The following is a 19976-nucleotide window of genomic DNA, read 5'->3' as shown; positions in this document are numbered from 1 at the left end:
TGAATTTAATGCTCGGTTTTGGCTAAAAATGGTGAAAAATAGTTAAATATCATGAAAAATTCTGGAAAATTCCAGATAAGCTTCTTATAACATGTAAAAGTCACACACAAAATTTTAGGTCCGTTGGAGAAGTCTAAGTAGGCTTTTCGGTTAAACGAGTTCTAGGGTTTTCTAGCTCGGTTTTTAGTGAAAATGGAATGTAAGAAGAGATTTTGGTTCTGTAAAAATTATAGGGGACTATGGGGATGGCAGGGGTCATCCAGGAAAAATTTGGGATTTTTCTAAGATCGTTTGGTATTTACGACATATTTAGTGTTTAAATGGTGTTTAAAAATAGATAAATAAATCTTAAATATAAAAATTAATTCTGGAAATATTTTTATAAACTTCCCCACTGTCAAAAAGTGATTGGTGCAAAATTTTTAGATCCGAGACTAAACGGATAATTATTTGTGATAAAAAGAAGATAAAAACAAACTTTTAAAGCTTAAAACTCGTAACCGGTAAAGTTCGTCTAAACGAACTGACTGGTGTATAAAAACCCTAAAAATGAACTATTTTCATATAACTGAGTTAAATGTAAATCATCCGAAAAAAATTCGGATGATTTGAGTAATTTTAACCGCTTAAACAGTTTCCGGTACGCCAAAGACGGAAACGGGTCCCGCGGCCAATCGGGGCGTCTAAACCGAGCTCTAAATTCACAACTTTAATTAAATTATCAGTCAACAACTATTTTCGGGTCGTGTGTGACCAAACTCATTTTTGAAACGTAAAAATGGATAACCGTGCTAGGCACACAAAACGGGAAAAACGACTAATAGTAATTTTGACTAGTGAACTCTAAACGATATCACAATCTGAGTCCGGAGAAGTGTTTCTGGGTTAACATTGCCCCCAGAACGGTTACAGTACTGGGTTAACAGTGTCCCCAGATGTACCGGTTAACACGGTTAAAGTTATATTAATAGTGATTGTATAGTAACGAATTTAGGGATCGTATTACAGATCCGGATTAATAGCTCACATACTGTGTTACTGCTTGCGATAAGGTGAGTTTCACGAGCCTCTTTTTCTGAATTGTTTCTAAATATTTTCCCGGGGCAGAAAGCATGTTACTATTGAAATGTTTAAGTACATACTGAACGCATGGATTTGCGTGTATTTATAAATATTTGATTGTACGGGAATCGTACGGAATGGGTACAGTATTGGGTTAACAGTGTCCCCAGATGTCCCTAGAAGTGTTTCTGGGTTAACATTGCCCCCGGAATGGGTACTTTACTGGGTTAACAGTGTCCCCAGATGTCCCTAGAAGTGTTTCTAGGTTAACATTGCCCCCGGAATGGGTACTGTACTGGGTTAACAGTGTCCCCAGATGTCTCTAGAAGTGTTTCTGGGTTAACATTGCCCTCGGAACGGGTACAGTACTGGGTTAACAGAGGTTTCACTTGTGGGCTCAGCATAATTACATCACTAATAAATGATTATTATAATGATTTGTCACAGTTGTTTAAATTAGTGAAACTCACCAACTATTCGTAGTTGACCCGTTTTCTTTACATGCTTTCTAGCTACTCCCAAACTGGAATAAGTGCTACATGCTTGACGATGCGTGCTTTTTGTGGAAGCTTAATGATCTTTTTGTATTAAATATGTTAATGTATTGTTGGTAAAACTTATGTGCTAACGCCTAGATGGTAACTAAACTCGGAACAATGTAATATGATGTAAATTAATGTAGTGGTGTTTTCTTTATAAGCAATGCTGTTGATATCAGACGTGTCTGTTGCATTCCGTTTACGTTTCCGCTGCGGTTACGGGGTGTTACAGAACTTGGTATCAGAGCCATTGGTTATAAAGAATTAGGATGTTTTTAAAAGATACCTAAAATATAACCGGTAGCTCAAGTATTATAGGATCTGAATATCAACTAATAAATTATAGTGACGAGATCTGGATGAACTTGGATGGACAAGTGAGCTATTATGGTTCGGAACATAATAACAGACTTGTCTGCACGAGGGAATTCAAGGGAAGTCACGGGGAGCATTAATAGGTAAAATTGGCAACATATGTGTAAGTATATGATAATATTTTTATGTGACAAAGTTGTATAAGTATGTGTATATTAATTATGATTTACATTATGGAAGAAACTATATGTTTGCTAACTTGTGTACAGGTAAGGATGTCGAGATCACGAAGTTTGTCAGTGGAGGAGGACCCGGAGGAGGTCAGTTCCGGGAACTCCAGGAGCTTACGCTTAGCATCCAGCACTGAGCCTAGTGAGACTATGTAAGGCCCCGAACCCGGTGACCCTACTTTAGCGTCGGATTTACTCATAAACACAGTTCTTCAAATCAGAGTTTATTAAAACTTTTCGCGGAATATAAAACATCAATCATTTGTTACAAAACATTAAATCTTTTCTTTGATACCATAACACAAAACCTTATATTTAAAACATCTTTACTTCTTTCTTCAGATGCCAGCCGTTCAATCCATGCCGTGTGTCATCCTCATGCTAACTCTATAATCAGCTCACCTGCGTGCATACTAAAAGTCAGCTACGCTGAGTGAGTTCTAGTTAATCGAACGCCATACAATACATACACATACATACATATCTGTAGATACATATCCATACTTCACTAGTTACCCTTCTGTTCTACATACATATTTGCTAATATACATACATACATATCTACAATCACTAACCTCAGTCTACCGAGAGTACGTTCATAGTTCACCGTCTATACCTGTACTCAAGGTCGTGAACACGTACAAGGTTCGCAGTCCTTACCTATGTTCACCATTTATGGTACGTACAAGGATCGCGGTCCTTCCCTATACCATAGTACATCCACAACACGTACAAGGTTCACAGTCCTTCCCTATGTTGCAACCTAATTCATAGCACGTACGAGGTTCGCAGTCCTCCCCTATGCTACAAAATCAGCACGTATAAGGTTCACAGTCCTTTCCTATGCTGAAATACATCCACAACACGTACAAGGTTCGCAGTCCCTCCCTATGTTGCAACCTAATTCATAGCACGTACGAGGTTCGCAGTCCTCCCCTATGCTACAAATACAGCACGTATAAGGTTCACAGTCCTTTCCTATGCTGACGCCTATCTACATTACGTATAAGGTTCGCAGTCCTTATCTACGTTTACATATATCATCTACTTCACGTATAAGGTTCGCAGTCCTTAACTACGCCATTACCAGCCGAGTCTATGTCCGACAAAAGCTAGAGGGATTTGCCATCCTAACTTACTATGTCGAACGTAGAACTCACATGCCATTCGTGTACCTATATACACATACTTACATTATAACATAAGAACACTCTAGGCATTCTTTACCTCATTCATTTAACAACCATACCCCTTGTCGACACGTGCAATATCCGAAGATCGTTCACCCCCGACAAGTATTCATTTGAAACATTCGTAGATCTTCCATATATAATATTCGTACCTTCATTTATAACCTGACAGTACGCGCAATATTCGAAGATCATTCGCGTACCGACAAGCAATCATTCATATCTATCACACATATCACATATGACATACACTTATCACTTAGGATAAATGTATTAACAACACATCGAGTATGCACACAGCCCCGAAAACATAACAAGGAATGGGGGCTAGAAACTCACCTGAACACGGTTACGTTCACCGTTAATCGTAATTCCTTTCTTCAGTTGTGCACGGCTGACTGTATAACAAGTATACGTATCAATTAAATATCACTTCTCATAATGTATTTCTATCTTTATATGACCCACAACGAACGGGGGTCCGGGGGCAGCGCCCCTGGCAGCGGGGTTTAGGGGCGGCAGCCCCTAGCAGGGTCCAAGGGGCAGAGCCCCTGGCTGGGGTCGAGCTGCCAGATCAGCTTGGAAAAATTTTATTTACATTAACTGTCTTAACACATTTTCCTTTAGGTTTTTAATTTATTTTCTAAACGAACTTCACTTCAGGCGAAGTTAAACCTCGGGCGAACTTGGCTTCAGGCGAAGTTAAACCTTCGGCGAACTTGGCTTCAGGCGAAGTTAAACCTTAGGCGAACTTGGCTTCAGGCGAAGTTATCCTTAGGCGAACTTGGCTTCAGGCGAAGTTAAACCTTAGGCGAACTTGGCTTCAGGCGGAGTTAAACCTTAGGCGAACTTGGCTTCAGGCGGAGTTAAACCTTAGGCGAACTTGGCTTCAGGCGAAGTTAAACCTTAGGCGAACTTGGCTTCAGGCGAAGTTATCCTTAGGCGAACTTTGCTTCAGGCGAAGTTAAACCTTAGGCAAACTTGGCTTCAGGCGAAGTTAAACCTTAGGCGAACTTGGCTTCAGGCGGAGTTAAACTTTAGGCGAACTTGTCTTCAGGCGTAGTTAAACCTTAGGCGAACTTGGCTTCAGGCGAAGTTAAACCTTAGGCGAACTTGGCCGTAGGCGAAGTTATCCTTAGGCGAAGTTACACTTGAAGGCGAAGTTACGCTTGAAGGCGAAGTTCATCAGGCGAACTTATTCTTGCAGGCGAAGTTATCGCGCTGCAGATCTGTTTGCCCATAAATCCTTCGTTTCTTAGCCAAATAACTCGATTTTGGTACCCACGGAATCGTATGATCGGCGCCTACAAATCCCAACCATCAAATCGGCCTAAAATCGACGTTTTAGGTGTCCGATTTGGGCAGTTTGGGTTTCGGGTCTGGTTAACCCATCCAATCCTAACCATTTTCAGTAATATTAGCTTTGTTGGATTTGTTCTTACCTTACCAACTCAGATCTATCAACAAAATCTCGGGTCTCGGCTTCGAATCTTGATCGGTTAGAATGTGTGTGTTTTGAGTGTGTGTATGGAATATGTGAGAAATGGTGGTTAAGGGTATTTATATTAGGGATCATGGGCTTAAGCCCATGGACTCTCCTTCCTTCGTTCATAACCCAAGTCCATAACCCATATCCATTACCCAACACTAGCCCGACCCATACCAACTCCTACTCTATTTATATCCCGATAACCCGAGTAAACTTTCCCTCTATTATTAAGTAATATAATTAATATTATCTTGAAATTTCGGGATGTTACAAGTCTTCCCTCCTTAAAGAGGTTTCGTCCCCGAAACCTAACCTATTCCCTATAAAAGGAAAACTTCTTATATTTAAACACTTTATTGAATCGCCTTCGCTTTCTGAGTTATCCTTCTTACTCCCGACTTTGCAGCCATCGAATGGTGGTCATGTGTTTTAGCTATTTAAGGTAGCTTGTCCATGAGACCCTCGATGTACCAAGTCTCGTCTCATCCTTCTAAGGGTTTCGATTAGTACTTTTAACACTATTGTCTAAAACAACATTTCATCATAACATAATAATCATTCATAACCAAACTCAATATATTACACGTCACTGATAAACATAAGTTTTAAACCTTAACACAAAACAAGTTCTTAAGCAAATGTAATTTAATAAAACCATTGCATGAGCAATTATTCCTTCATCAGGTGTTCCTCTCCGCAGTTTTCCCAAGTCTTTATCCTTTCGTACCTCCCGCCCCTGATTCCTTGCAATCCCTAGCCATGTGGTCAGTTTTTCCGCATTTGAAGCACTTTGGACGATCAGGGCAGTCTCGAGAGTAATGCCCACCCTTTCCGCACCGATAGCACCTGTCTGTCCCAATCCTGCATTCCCCCGGGTGTACTCGCCCACACGTCTTATACGCATCCTTGTTGCCAACCTTGGCCTTCCTCTCATCAGTTGTTGTCACCATCTCGCCAGACCGCTTAGCGGAGGTAGCCCATTTCTTCTCCTTCTTTTCCCCCACCACCACATCGTCCTCAGCCAGGTCAGCATAAACCACCTCTGCAAGTTCAACAGCAGAGTCAAAAATAGCAGGTTTATTTGCCCTGACCAACATGCGGACTTTTTGTGGCAATCCCCTCACATAACATTTGATTCTTTTGACCTCAGTGTCAACCATATCAGGCACCAACCTAGATAGTCGGTTGAATTCAGTAGTATACTCACGATGCGTCATCATACCGGCCTTTAAATTCAGGAACTTCATCTCCGTCCTTTCAACCTCGGCATCCGCGCAGAACTTTTTCATCACCAACTCCTTCAGATCGTCCCATCTCAACGCCTTGATCTCATCCCTAGGCTTTCTCTGCTCCACACCTTCCCACCAATACATAGCTTCTTCCTCAAATGACTGAGTAGCATAACCCACAGCTTGGTCGGGACGGCATTCGCTAATGCGGATAACCTTGTCCATAGTGGCTATCCATTGGAGAGTAGCGATTGCGTCTCCCAACCCAGTCAGCTTTGGCGGGTCGCATCCTTTGAAGGACTTATAGTTGCACCCACCTTGGCCTCTTCTCCTGTCATCGACTTTCACAGACTTATCCTCACTCGAGGCCCCTCTTTCTCCTTCCCCATCCTTCCTACCATCACCACCCGCCCCTTCAGCAGTTCGTTCACGGCTTCCAGCAGATCCTTCAGGATTCAGGTTCTTCACAGCAGCAACTACAGCTTGAACAATGGCTGCTTGAACTGCAGGGCTAAGTTGAACTTCTTCGTTGTTGTTCTGGTCTCCTCCAGCTGCGCTTCCTTCATCTTCGGTGTGGGAAGCTTCTTCTACCGAGGGTTGCCGGACAAGACGAGGCCTGCCACGACGTCCAGCGCGACCCCCAGTTCCAACAAATTCTCCAGCTCCAGCCATTAGTATTCTAAAAGGGAAAACACAAACATCATCACTCAAGGAACTATTTAGTACAAGGATAGCAAGGCTAACAGGTAATAACAGTGGCCAGCTGTGACTAGCTGATCACGTTGCTTTCCGTGTCCTATACACTTCCCTTTATGAGTCTATTTGTGCTGGTTCTACTTAAGCAGTTAGTCAAATCAAACAATCAATTATTCCTATCCCTATCGTTCATATATCTTTTCTTTCTCATTAACATATATCATTTAATCATACACTTTACCTTTACTGATCTTGCTTGAGCGACACATGGCATTCTTGGACTGGCATCTTCTTTCCATTCTTACTTAAATCCCATTCTCTGTTCGAGTCTAAGCATGTAGGATGCTTAAATCTCTCGAACTTTGCTCTGATACCAACTTGTAAGGCCCCGAACCCGGTGACCCTACTTTAGCGTCGGATTTACTCATAAACACAGTTCTTCAAATCAGAGTTTATTAAAACTTTTCGCGGAATATAAAACATCAATCATTTGTTACAAAACATTAAATCTTTTCTTTGATACCATAACACAAAACCTTATATTTAAAACATTTTTACTTCTTTCTTCAGATGCCAGCCGTTCAATCCATGCCGTGTGTCATCCTCATGCTAACTCTATAATCAGCTCACCTGCGTGCATACTAAAAGTCAGCTACGCTGAGTGAGTTCTAGTTAATCGAACGCCATACAATACATACACATACATACATATCTGTAGATACATATCCATACTTCACTAGTTACCCTTCTGTTCTACATACATATTTGCTACCATACATACATACATATCTACAATCACTAACCTCAGTCTACCGAGAGTACGTTCATAGTTCACCGTCTATACCTGTACTCAAGGTCGTGAACACGTACAAGGTTCGCAGTCCTTACCTATGTTCACCATTTATGGTACGTACAAGGATCGCGGTCCTTCCCTATACCATAGTACATCCACAACACGTACAAGGTTCACAGTCCTTCCCTATGTTGCAACCTAATTCATAGCACGTACGAGGTTCGCAGTCCTCCCCTATGCTACAAAATCAGCACGTATAAGGTTCACAGTCCTTTCCTATGCTGAAATACATCCACAACACGTACAAGGTTCGCAGTCCTTCCCTATGTTGCAACCTAATTCATAGCACGTACGAGGTTCGCAGTCCTCCCCTATGCTACAAATACAGCACGTATAAGGTTCACAGTCCTTTCCTATGCTGACGCCTATCTACATTACGTATAAGGTTCGCAGTCCTTATCTACGTTTACATATATCATCTACTTCACTTATAAGGCTCGCAGTCCTTAACTACGCCATTACCAGCCGAGTCTATGTCCGACAAAAGCTAGAGGGATTTGCCATCCTAACTTACTATGTCGAACGTAGAACTCACATGCCATTCGTGTACCTATATACACATACTTACATTATAACATAAGAACACTCTAGGCATTCTTTACCTCATTCATTTAACAACCATACCCCTTGTCGACACGTGCAATATCCGAAGATCGTTCACGCCCCGACAAGTATTCATTTGAAACATTCGCACATCTTCCATATATAATATTCGTACCTTCATTTATAACCTGACAGTATGCGCAATATCCGAAGATCATTCGCGTACCGACAAGCAATCATTCATATCTATCACACATATCACATATGACATACACTTATCACTTAGGATAAATGTATTAACAACACATCGAGTATGCACACAGCCCCGAAAACATAACAAGGAATGGGGGCTAGAAACTCACCTGAACACGGTTACGTTCACCGTTAATCGTAATTCCTTTCTTCAGTTGTGCATGGCTGACTGTATAACAAGTATACGTATCAATTAAATATCACTTCTCATAATGTATTTCTATCTTTATATGACCCACAACGAACGGGGGTCCGGGGGCAGCGCCCCTGGCAGCGGGGTCTAGGGGCGGCAGCCCCTAGCAGGGTCCAAGGGGCAGAGCCCCTGGCTGGGGTCGAGCTGCCAGATCAGCTTGGAAAAATTTTATTTACATTAACTGTCTTAACACATTTTCCATTAGGTTTTTAATTTATTTTCTAAACGAACTTCACTTCAGGCAAAGTTAAACCTCGGGCGAACTTGGCTTCAGGCGAAGTTAAACCTTAGGCGAACTTGGCTTCAGGCGAAGTTAAACCTTAGGCGAACTTGGCTTCAGGCGAAGTTATCCTTAGGCGAACTTGGCTTCAGGCGAAGTTAAACCTTAGGCGAACTTGGCTTCAGGCGGAGTTAAACCTTAGGCGAACTTGGCTTCAGGCGAAGTTATCCTTAGGCGAACTTGGCTTCTGGCGGAGTTAAACCTTAGGCGAACTTGGCTTCAGCGGAGTTAAACCTTAGGCGAACTTGGCTTTAGGCGTAGTTAAACCTTAGGCGAATTTGGCTTCAGGCGAAGTTAAACCTTAGGCGAACTTGGCCGTAGGCGAAGTTATCCTTAGGCGAAGTTACACTTGAAGGCGAAGTTACGCTTGAAGGCGAAGTTCATCAGGCGAACTTATTCTTGCAGGTGAAGTTATCGCGCTGCAGATCTGTTTGCCCGTAAATCCTTCGTTTCTTAGCCAAATAACTCGATTTTGGTACCCACGGAATCGTATGATCGGCGCCTACAAATCCCAACCATCAAATCGGCCTAAAATCGACGTTTTAGGGGTCCGATTTGGGCAGTTTGGGTTTCGGGTCTGGTTAACCCATCCAATCCTAACCATTTTCAGTAATATTAGCTTTGTTGGATTTGTTCTTACCTTACCAACTCAGATCTATCAACAAAATCTCGGGTCTCGGCTTCGAATCTTGATCGGTTAGAATGTGTGTGTTTTGAGTGTGTGTATGGAATATGTGAGAAATGGTGGTTAAGGGTATTTATATTAGGGATCATGGGCTTAAGCCCATGGACTCTCCTTCCTTCGTTCATAACCCAAGTCCATAACCCATATCCATTACCCAACACTAGCCCGACCCATACCAACTCCTACTCTATTTATATCCCGATAACCCGAGTAAACTTTCCCTCTATTATTAAGTAATATAATTAATATTATCTTGAAATTTCGGGATGTTACAGACTAGCCGTAGGAGTGCTAGCTTGTCCTCCCCTACTAGGGTTGCAAGATCCCCCACCCCACCCGCACCACAGGCCACCCCTACCCCTCCCAGACCTGGTCCACGCCTCACGGCGGGGACCAGTGTCCCCTATGTCCCACCTACCTCTACCTCACCTAGACCTACTTACCACAGGGGCGAGTCCTCCCGCCCCCAGCCCGAGCCTGTGCCTCCACCCGTGTGGGGTACCCCTAGGCTGGAGAGGGATGAGCGTCCCTCCGCCGAGGCTGCATGGCTCCGAGTGCTCACCGAGTAGGTGGTTGAGCACACCATCGCCTTGACGGTGGGGATCAGAGGAGGAGACACCTGGCGGACTGCGTACTGGACAGCCAGTATGCTATTGGCCAGCTGAGGAGGGAGGGCGCATACTCCCAGTGGATGATTGACCGGATGGAGACACGGATCCGGGGTCTGATGGCGGTGTTGGTGGTGATGGTGGCAGTGTTGGTGTGGTTGGTATACCACCATGCTTAGATCATGTTAGGGTGGTAGTAGTCAGGGTCCGCTTTTTGATACTTTGTGTAAGCAGTTAGTGGCGATGCTAACATAGAGTGAATCTTGGGTAGTTATAGTACAGCCACTAGCCCATAGGGGGTCTCTTTTTGGGAATATCACTGTAGATATTGGGTGTATCATTCAAGCACTGACCCATAGCGGGTTATGTCGAAATGATGCCGATGTAGGACTGATGTATGGAAACTTAATCTATGGGCTGATGTTTATGTAATGTGTACTGATGTTTATGTAATATGTACTGATGTTTATTAATGAATGGAATATGTGTTGTGTATCGAGATTGGAATTTGTATTAATTATATGTATTTTCTTAATGTTGTGTAGAATGGCACCAAAATGGTCAGCTCAAATGTCAGAAGTGGATGTGGACCGTCTGATTGCTCGACAGCTAGAGGCGGCGATACCGGATATAGTTTCGCGCATCGCCGCCAGTATTAATAATACGACCAATCCAGGCCCTGCGAGCAATCAAACGACCACCAATAATGATGGGGAACAAAATGTTAATCTTCCACCGAACGATAATCCGATTCCGAGTTATGACGCACCGCCTAGGGTGGTCGTTACAGACAGTAATGGCCATATACCTAGTGTAGAAACGAACCGCACTGAACCGACTCCTGCAACAAAGGGATGTTCAATCAAAGATTTTATGTTGTGCAAGCCCCTAGAATTTAGCGGGTCTGAGGGACCAAATGGGTTGGTTAAGTGGATTGAGAAAATAGAGTCTGTGGTGAACATCAGCAACTGCCCTGAGGATTACGTTGTTAAGTATGCTACCTGCACGTTCACGGACCATGCCTTGACATGGTGGAACACATTAGTGCAAACTCGCGGTCAGGCAGCGACAAACTGCATGACCTGGGCAGAGCTCAAGGCAATTGTACTAGAGCATTTCTGCCCGAAAAACGAACTGCAGAAATTAGAAAACGAATTGTGGAACCTGGAGATGCAGGGGGCAGACCACTTGGGTTATACGAACCGATTCAATGAGTTGTCGCGATTGGTGCCATGGTTGGTCACCCCATAGTCAAAGAGGGTTGAGCGTTATATATGGGGACTAACTCCAGTAGTAAGGAGTATAGTCAACGCTGGGGGACACGAGACGTTTGAGGGTGCGGTGACGCAAGCTGGTATCGTCACATACGATTTCGTGAGAAGTGGGTCACTGAAGGTGGCAGGAGAGTCTGCCGGGGGAAAGCGGGGTACGTATGACCATAGGATCAGGAGAAGCAGCAAAATAAACGTGCTAGGCCCGCTGCCCAGAACTACGCCATGACTAGTTCAGGCAGAAGGCAGGAATCACAGAAAGGGACGTTCCCTAAGTGTGGAAAATGCGGTTACCAGCATGGTGGCGTGTGCAAGGAGGTAGTGTGCCACCGGTGTGGCAGGGATGGGCACTACGCACCGAGATGTAGGACAAACCTGAACAATCTGAACCGACAACCGCAACCTATCCGTGCGCAGCCATTTAGGACCCAACCAGCCCGACAACAAAACCCACAAGGAAACCAAATGATGACCACCAGCCGTGCTTGCTTTGAATGCGGCAGCACAGATCACTTCAAGAGATACTGTCCGAAACTGAACCAGGGAGGAATTGGGAGGCAAACCGTGGGTCAGGCATCGTCGTCCAATCCGGTGAGAGACCGAGCATTTGTGATGGGGGCGAACGAAGCATGCCAGGACCCAGCGTAGTGACAGGTACATTCCTCGTCTATGATCATTACGCTTCTGTATTATTTGATACGGGCGCCGATAGAAGTTTTGTCTCCGTTAAGTTCCTATCGATAGCAAACCTTCCAATTAGTGAAACCATAGAACCTTATACCGTAGAAGTGGCTAACGGTAAAACCATGATAGTCAATCAGATAGTTCGGAATTGCCCTTTTATTCTGAACGATCAATCCTTCCTGATTGACTTATTACCGGTAGAATTAGGTAGTTTTGACGTGATAGTGGGAATGGATTGGTTAGCACGTAACAAAATGGAAATAAACTGTGAAAAGAAAATCGTCAAGATCCGGGTGTCGGATGACGAAGAGGTGTTAGTGCAAGGGGAGATGTCGGGCACAATGATACCATTTATATCCCACCTCAAGGTGTTAAAATATATACGCCAGGGATGTGTGGCGTATCTAGCGAGCTTGACGGCCACAGATTCTGAGGAGAAACGGGTGGAAGATATCCCGGTAGTACTCGAATTTCCACAAGTTTTCCCAGAAGAACTTCCTGGATTACCGCCAACCCGACAGGTCGAATTCAGAATCGATTTAATACCTCGAGCTGGCCCTGTTGCTAAAGCACCCTACCGACTTGCACCGTCCGAGATGCAAAAATTATCCAATCAGTTGCAAGAATTGATGGATAAAGGATTTATACGTCCTAGTCATTCCCCGTGGGGTGCACCTGTATTATTCGTGAAAAAGAAGGACGGGAGCCTTAGAATGTGCATTGATTACAGGGAGTTGAACAAGTTAACAATCAAAAATAGGTACCCTCTTCCCCGAATTGATGATCTGTTTGACCAGCTGCAAGGTGCGAGCTATTTTTCAAAAATCGATCTTAGATCGGGATACCATCAGGTTAGAATTCAGGAAGAAGATATCCCAAAAACCGCATTCCGGACTCGCTACGGCCATTACGAGTTCTTAGTTATGACTTTCGGGCTAACAAATGCGCCGGCAGTGTTCATGGACCTCATGAATCGAGTCTGTAAACCCTACCTCGACAAATTCGTCATCGTGTTTATTGACGATATTTTGATTTACTCGAAAAGTAAAGAAGAGCACGAGCAACACTTAAGAATAATTTTAGAGCTTCTGAATCAGGAGAAGTTGTATGCAAAATTCTCCAAGTGTAATTTCTGGTTACAAGAAGTGCAATTCCTCGGTCACGTTGTAAACCATCAAGGAATACACGTTGATCTGAGTAAGATTGAAGCAATTAAGAATTGGCAAGCGCCTGAAACGCCAAAGGAAATCCGCCAATTCTTAGGTTTAGCTGGATATTATCGTCGATTTATAGAGAACTTTTCCAGCATCGCCCAACCTTTAACTCTCCTGACTCAAAAGGATCGAAAGTATGAATGGGGGAAGAGCAGGAAACGGCGTTTCAAACGTTAAAGCAAAAATTGTGCCAAGCGCCGATTTTAAGTCTCCTCGATGGAGACGATGGTTTTGTCGCGTATTGTGACGCATCGCGTAGAGGGTTAGGATGCGTGTTGATGCAGAATAATAAGGTTATAGCCTATGCTTCCCGACAGTTAAAAGTACACGAGAAAAATTATACTACTCACGTCTTAGAACTGGGAGCGGTTATCTTCGCACTTAAAATCTGGAGACATTATCTCTACGGTACGAAGTGCACCATCTTCACCGATCATAAAAGTTTGCAACACATATTCGATCAGAAAGAACTGAATATGAGGCAACGAAGATGGGTCGAGTTGTTAAGCGACTATGACTGTGACATCCGTTATCACCCCGGCAAGGCTAACGTCGTAGCCGATGCCTTGAGTAGGAAAGATCGGGTTAAGCCATTGCGAGTGCGAGCGCTGGGGATGATAGTCCAGTCGAACCTTTCGGACCTGATTCGAGTCGCTCAACGTGAGGCGTTGAAAGAGGAACAATTGGAAAATGAGGGACTTTACGGCAATGAGAAGGATTTCGAACAGCGCGTGGACGAAATTCTCTATTTCAAAAATCGGATTTGGATCCCGACCCTCCATGACCTTCGTGAATTAATCATGGACGAAGCGCATAGATCGAAATATTCCATACATCCGGGATCGGATAAGATGTACAAGGATGTGAAAGAGTTCTACTGGTGGCCGGGTATGAAAAAGGATATAGCAACGTACGTCGGTAAGTGTATGACTTGTGCGAGAGTTAAGGCGGAGCACCAGAAACCCTCGGGGATGTTACAACAACTGGAAATTCCCGAATGGAAGTGGGAGCAAATCACAATGGATTTTGTGACACATCTCCCTATGACGTCCCGAGGACATGATGCAATTTGGGTAATCGTGGATCGATTAACCAAATCGGCACATTTTATTCCGATTAGAAATAATTATAACACTGAGAGACTTGCGCAGATTTATATAAACGAAATTGTGTCTCGTCATGGGATACCCATCTCAATCATCTCCGATCGGGATAGCCATTTCACCTCCAATCTTTGGCAAGCTGTCCAAGAAGCGCTGGGAACGCGTATCGATCTAAGCACAGCTTACCACCCTCAGACCGATGGTCAGTCTGAGAGGACCATCCAAACCCTGGAGGATTTGCTTCGTGCATGCGTGCTGGATTTTAAGGGAAATTGGGATCAACATCTCCCACTCGTTGAATTTTCCTATAATAACAGTTACCATAGCAGTATAAAGGCAGCGCCTTACGAAGCATTGTATGGTCGGAAGTGTCGATCTCCACTCTGCTGGACTGAAGTGGGCGACACTCAGGTTATTAGATCGGACCTGGTCCAGGAAACGACCAGCAAAATCCTTGAAATTAGGAACAATCTGAAGGCCGCGCGGGATCGGCAGAAGAGTTATGCCGATACCCGTAGAAAACTATTGTCGTTTGAAAAAGGTGATAAAGTGTATTTGAAGGTATCACCTTGGAAGGGTGTAGTCAGATTTGGAAAGGCGGGGAAGTTAGCCCCGAGATATATTGGACCATTCGATATTACTGCAAAAATCGGTCCCGTAGCATACCGATTAGAATTACCCGATGAACTGAGTGCAGTTCACAACGTGTTTCACGTATCGAACTTGAAAAGATGTCTGGCGGATGAGACATCGGTGTTACCTTTAGAGGGTGCCCAAATAAGTGATAAGCTCAATTTTGTAGAGGAACCTATAGAAATAGTAGAAGGGAAAATCAAGCAACTTAGACACAATAAGATTTCGTTGGTCAAAGTTAGATGGAATTCGCAACGAGGCCCAGAATATACATGGGAACGAAAGGACGAATTCCGGAAGAAATACCCTTATCTATTTCCTCAAAAGAAAGTAGTCGACGCGTAAAAATTTCGAGGACGAAATTTCTTTTACGGGGGAGAATGTAACGATTCCGGCAGAATCAGGTATACCCTAACCGGTATATACTATTTATGTGTTACTTAATAATGAATATATGAATTATAATGTGTTTATACGAGTATGTATGATTCACATTACGGATTATACTCGATTATACAGTTAATCGTATTGGAAATACGATTAACCGATTAACGGTTATTGAAGCCCGAACGAATCGAGGATTACATTATAGACGAGATATATGATATTTAGTGATGTTTACGAAGTATTAAAGCTTCGGGATAAGTGAATTAAAGCACAGAAAAAGAAATTTCGATTAATGGTACGTCGGTACATTAAACGAAACCTTTAATACCAAACCAAGCAATAGACGATCGATCAAGCCGAAAAAGATGCACAATTATTAATAATATGATGTTTTTAAGTTAATAAATGTCATGGTTTAAGTTTTTAAAGTTTTTAAATCGATTTTACATAAAGTTCTTTTTTTAAGCCGAAAACGACCATTTTAGTCTCGTTTTAAGCCGAACTAAACATTTAACCGAATAACGAACTGAACCAGATTATCCAAAACATTATCCAGATTACAGAAATCTGAATGTGTGGCTAAAAATGAAGAAGTGGGTCCCACCCCACCCCTTTCTTTGGGCCGATCGGATAAAGGAGGGGATAACCCCTTTCCTTATCATTTTTTTCTCATCAACCATTCAACAAATCCTTTTTCTCTCTCACTTCATGATCTAAAACCGAGAATTTTTAGCAAGAAAACAAGGTAATGATCGGGTTATATACGTTTCCATCTTCGTTTCTTGAGTTTGTTTGCAAGAAAATGAGTTTTCAAAGATGAAAACCGATTCTTGCATGATCAAGTGCTGTATACGGGTTATACAAGGGATCTTGGTCCAAGAAAGGAGTTAAACGAACCAAAAACGAATTTTTACGGTTTAAATCTTTGTTTTTATATCATAACCGAAACCATGAAAGAAATGGCTTGATTGTTGGTGTAACTTGCTTGGTGTGGTGTTATTGTGCTTGTAGGTGTTGTATCTATTTGTTAGCAAAGGCTGGAAAGCGAGATCCTTGCGATTTGAAGCTAGAAACACAAGGTAGTTCGGTTTTTGTATGATTTTTTGTGTTTTGGACAGATTGTGACACGTTTAGAGTTGGTCACGAAATTTCACAGAGATGATCTACACATGAAAATATGAGATCTGTGAAAGTTTGGTAATTTTTGGACAAAGGATGAATATTTGGTGAATTTAATGCTCGGTTTTGGCTAAAAATGGTGAAAAATAGTTAAATATCATGAAAAATTCTGGAAAATTCCAGATAAGCATTTTATAACATGTAAAAGTCACACACAAAATTTTAGGTCCGTTGGAGAAGTCTAAGTAGGCTTTTCGGTTAAACGAGTTCTAGGGTTTTCTAGCTCGGTTTTAGTGAAAATTGCATGTAAGAAGAGATTTTTGTTCTGGAAAATCTACAGGGGACTATGGGGATGGCAGGGGTCATCCAGGAAAAATTTGGGATTTTTCTAAGATCGTTTGGTATTTACGACATATTTAGTGTTTAAATGGTGTTTAAAAATAGATAAATAAATCTTAAATATAAAAATTAATTCTGGAAATATTTTTATAAACTTCCCCACTGTCAAAAAGTGATTGGTGCAAAATTTTTAGATCCGAGACTAAACGGATAATTATTTGTGCTAAAAAGAAGATAAAAACAAACTTTTAAAGCTTAAAACGCGTAAACCGGTAAAGTTCGTCTAAACGAACTGACTGGTGTATAAAAACCCTAAAAATGAACTATTTTCATATAACTGAGTTAAATGTAAATCATCCGAAAATAATTCGGATGATTTGAGTAATTTTAACCGCTTAAACAATTTCCGGTACGCCAAAGACGGAAATGGGTCCCGCGGCCAATCGGGGCGTCTAAACCGAGCTCTAAATTCACAACTTTAATTAAATTATCAGTCAACAACTATTTTCGGGTCGTCTGTGACCAAACTCATTTTTGAAACGTAAAAACGGATAATCGTGCTAGGCACACAAAACGGGAAAAACGACTAATAGTAATTTTGACTAGTGAACTCTAAACGATATCACAATCTGAGTCCGGAGAAGTGTTTCTGGGTTAACATTGCTCCCGGAACGGTTACAGTACTGGGTTAACAGTGTTCCCAGATGTACCGGTTAACACGGTTAAAGTTATATTAATAGTGATTGTATAGTAACGAATTTAGGGATCGTATTACAGATCCGGATTAATAGCTCACATACTGTGTTACTGCTTGCCATAAGGTGAGTTTCAAAAGCCCCTTTTTCTGAATTGTTTCTAAATATTTTCCCGGGGCGGAAAGCATGTTACTATTTAAATGTTTAAGTACATACTGAACGCATGGATTTGCGTGTATTTATAAATATTTGATTGTACGGGAATCGTACGGAATGGGTACAGTACTGGGTTAACAGTGTCCCCAGATGTCCCTAGAAGTGTTTCTGGGTTAACATTGCCCCCGGAATGGGTACTGTACTGGGTTAACAGTGTCCCCAGATGTCTCTAGAAGTGTTTCTGGGTTAACATTGCCCCCGGAATGGGTACTGTACTGGGTTAACAGTGTCCCCAGATGTCTCTAGAAGTGTTTCTGGGTTAACATTGCCCCCGGAACGGGTAAAGTACTGGGTTAACAGAGGTTTCACTTGTGGGCTCAGCATAATTACATCGCTAATATATGATTATTATAATGATTTGTCACAGTTGTTTAAATTAGTGAAACTCACCAACTATTCGTAGTTGACCAGTTTTCTTTACATGCTTTCTAGGTACTCCCAAACTGGAATAAGTGCTACATGCTTGACGATGCGTGCTTTTTGTGGAAGCTTAATGATCTTTTTGTATTAAATATTTAATGTATTGTTGGTAAAACTTATGTGCTAACGCCTAGATGGTAACTAAACTCGGAACAATGTAATATGATGTAAATTAATGTAGTGGTGTTTTCTTTATAAGGAATGCTGTTGATATCAGACGTGTCTGTTGCATTCCGTTTACGTTTCCGCTGCGGTTACGGGGTGTTACAAAATTGTTGATGGCTAATAGTTGGATTATATTGTTTGATTGCTAGTAATATACCCATCCCATATCGCTTAACAAACAAAAGTTTTCCTTTTCTCAATCTTATACAACAGACCCATCACACATCGTTTAATGTAAAAAACTTTGGTTTTCCACAATCTTATATAAAGGTCGCCTTGTCCGCTTAGTTTCTACATCGTCGTCATATCCTTTTCAATATCCCGACTCTCTCAAAAGCGGTAATCTTACTCTTTATTTCCTAATTAATGTTTATTTTTTTTACTATTATGTCATTAGGTGTTCGAATTTTGTTTCAATTATTTAATTATTATATCATTAGGTTTTAAATTTTGTTTCAAAAGTTTTTCTTATTATTGTTATATTATTAGGTCTTTGTTGATCCTATTTGATTTACTTATTTCTCTCTTTCTTTATGTATTTATTTATAACGGTGAAATGATGTAGTGAACATGAAAGAGTTTATGCTCTAAAGAACATATAATGGTTCAGAAGCATACACATATAGTGGACGAGGCCAAAATTAGGAAATCACTGGTCAATTTAAAGAGTATTTGTTCAATCCCACCTCAGCAAAGGGGTAATATGTTGCTTCCCTTCATTTCTCTTCTTCTACCATGTATTTTTCTACACATTTTTCTTTTCATGAGTATTGAATTAATTAATCCACGTTAAGGAAAACACATGATAGTTTCAAGTTTTGCTAATTGCGACTCAGATTGTTATATTTTGTTTGTGTCACGGTGTCTAAGGTTTATTATTTAAGTATGAGATTTAAGTAAATGGATAAAAATACAATTCAAATCCATGAAACGATAAAGAAATATAATCTTGAATAAGAACATATATGTATATGTAAAATGAACGCCGGGTATGAGTGGTGAAGCCTCTAGGAAATCGACTTACAAGTGTCTTTTTTGTGCTTTTTAATAGCAAAAGAAATGAAGGGAACATAATTATGACAAACACACTACAAATTGATGTTCTTTTTACCATCCATAATTGATGAAGATGCCATGACTTAATAAATGTTTATTTGTATACTGATGTAGATGTTGTAGTTTAATAAAAAAAACAGGTGAGTTATCGGTCTTAAGCACTTATATTAAGACGAGTAACATCGTCCCCACATGGAATCTTCGAAAAACAACATTTTATGAATTATTAAAATACTGATCACATACCTTTTGCAATATCTGCATTCTTTTCTTTAATTTATTTCAAGTTTCACATGTTTTGCATAGTTTGATTTTTGTTTGTGAACCTTAATTATGATTTCAGATTTCAGAATTGGGCTGATCAAGTTCCGATTGTTGCAGCTCCTCTAAACTACGTCCCGTACACCGGCGCACCTCTAGACGGCTATGATTCAGACATAGCCCAACAGAGTAAGCTCAGCCCTAAGATGATTCACCTGCCCGAACAGTCCATTTTAAACGAACTGGATA

At 41.6% G+C, this 19976-nt stretch overlaps 1 long non-coding RNA gene across 1 annotated transcript in view; it reads left to right on the top strand.

Annotated features, from left to right (window-relative positions):
- The window catches only part of LOC143597353 (uncharacterized), a 135451-nt gene extending 115475 nt beyond the window's left edge, over positions 1 to 19976 (top strand). Inside the window, exon 3 of the long non-coding RNA XR_013146889.1 lies at positions 19810 to 19976. This is a non-coding gene — a long non-coding RNA (uncharacterized LOC143597353). The remainder of the gene's footprint in view (positions 1 to 19809) is intronic.

Source organism: Bidens hawaiensis, unplaced genomic scaffold (genome assembly GCF_021521415.1).
Source record: "Bidens hawaiensis isolate Kalapana, Puna unplaced genomic scaffold, B.hawaiensis_p1.1 tig00001792_1, whole genome shotgun sequence".
NCBI classification, from domain to species: domain Eukaryota; kingdom Viridiplantae; phylum Streptophyta; class Magnoliopsida; order Asterales; family Asteraceae; genus Bidens; species Bidens hawaiensis.
This window is presented reverse-complemented; position numbering and strand designations above follow the sequence as displayed.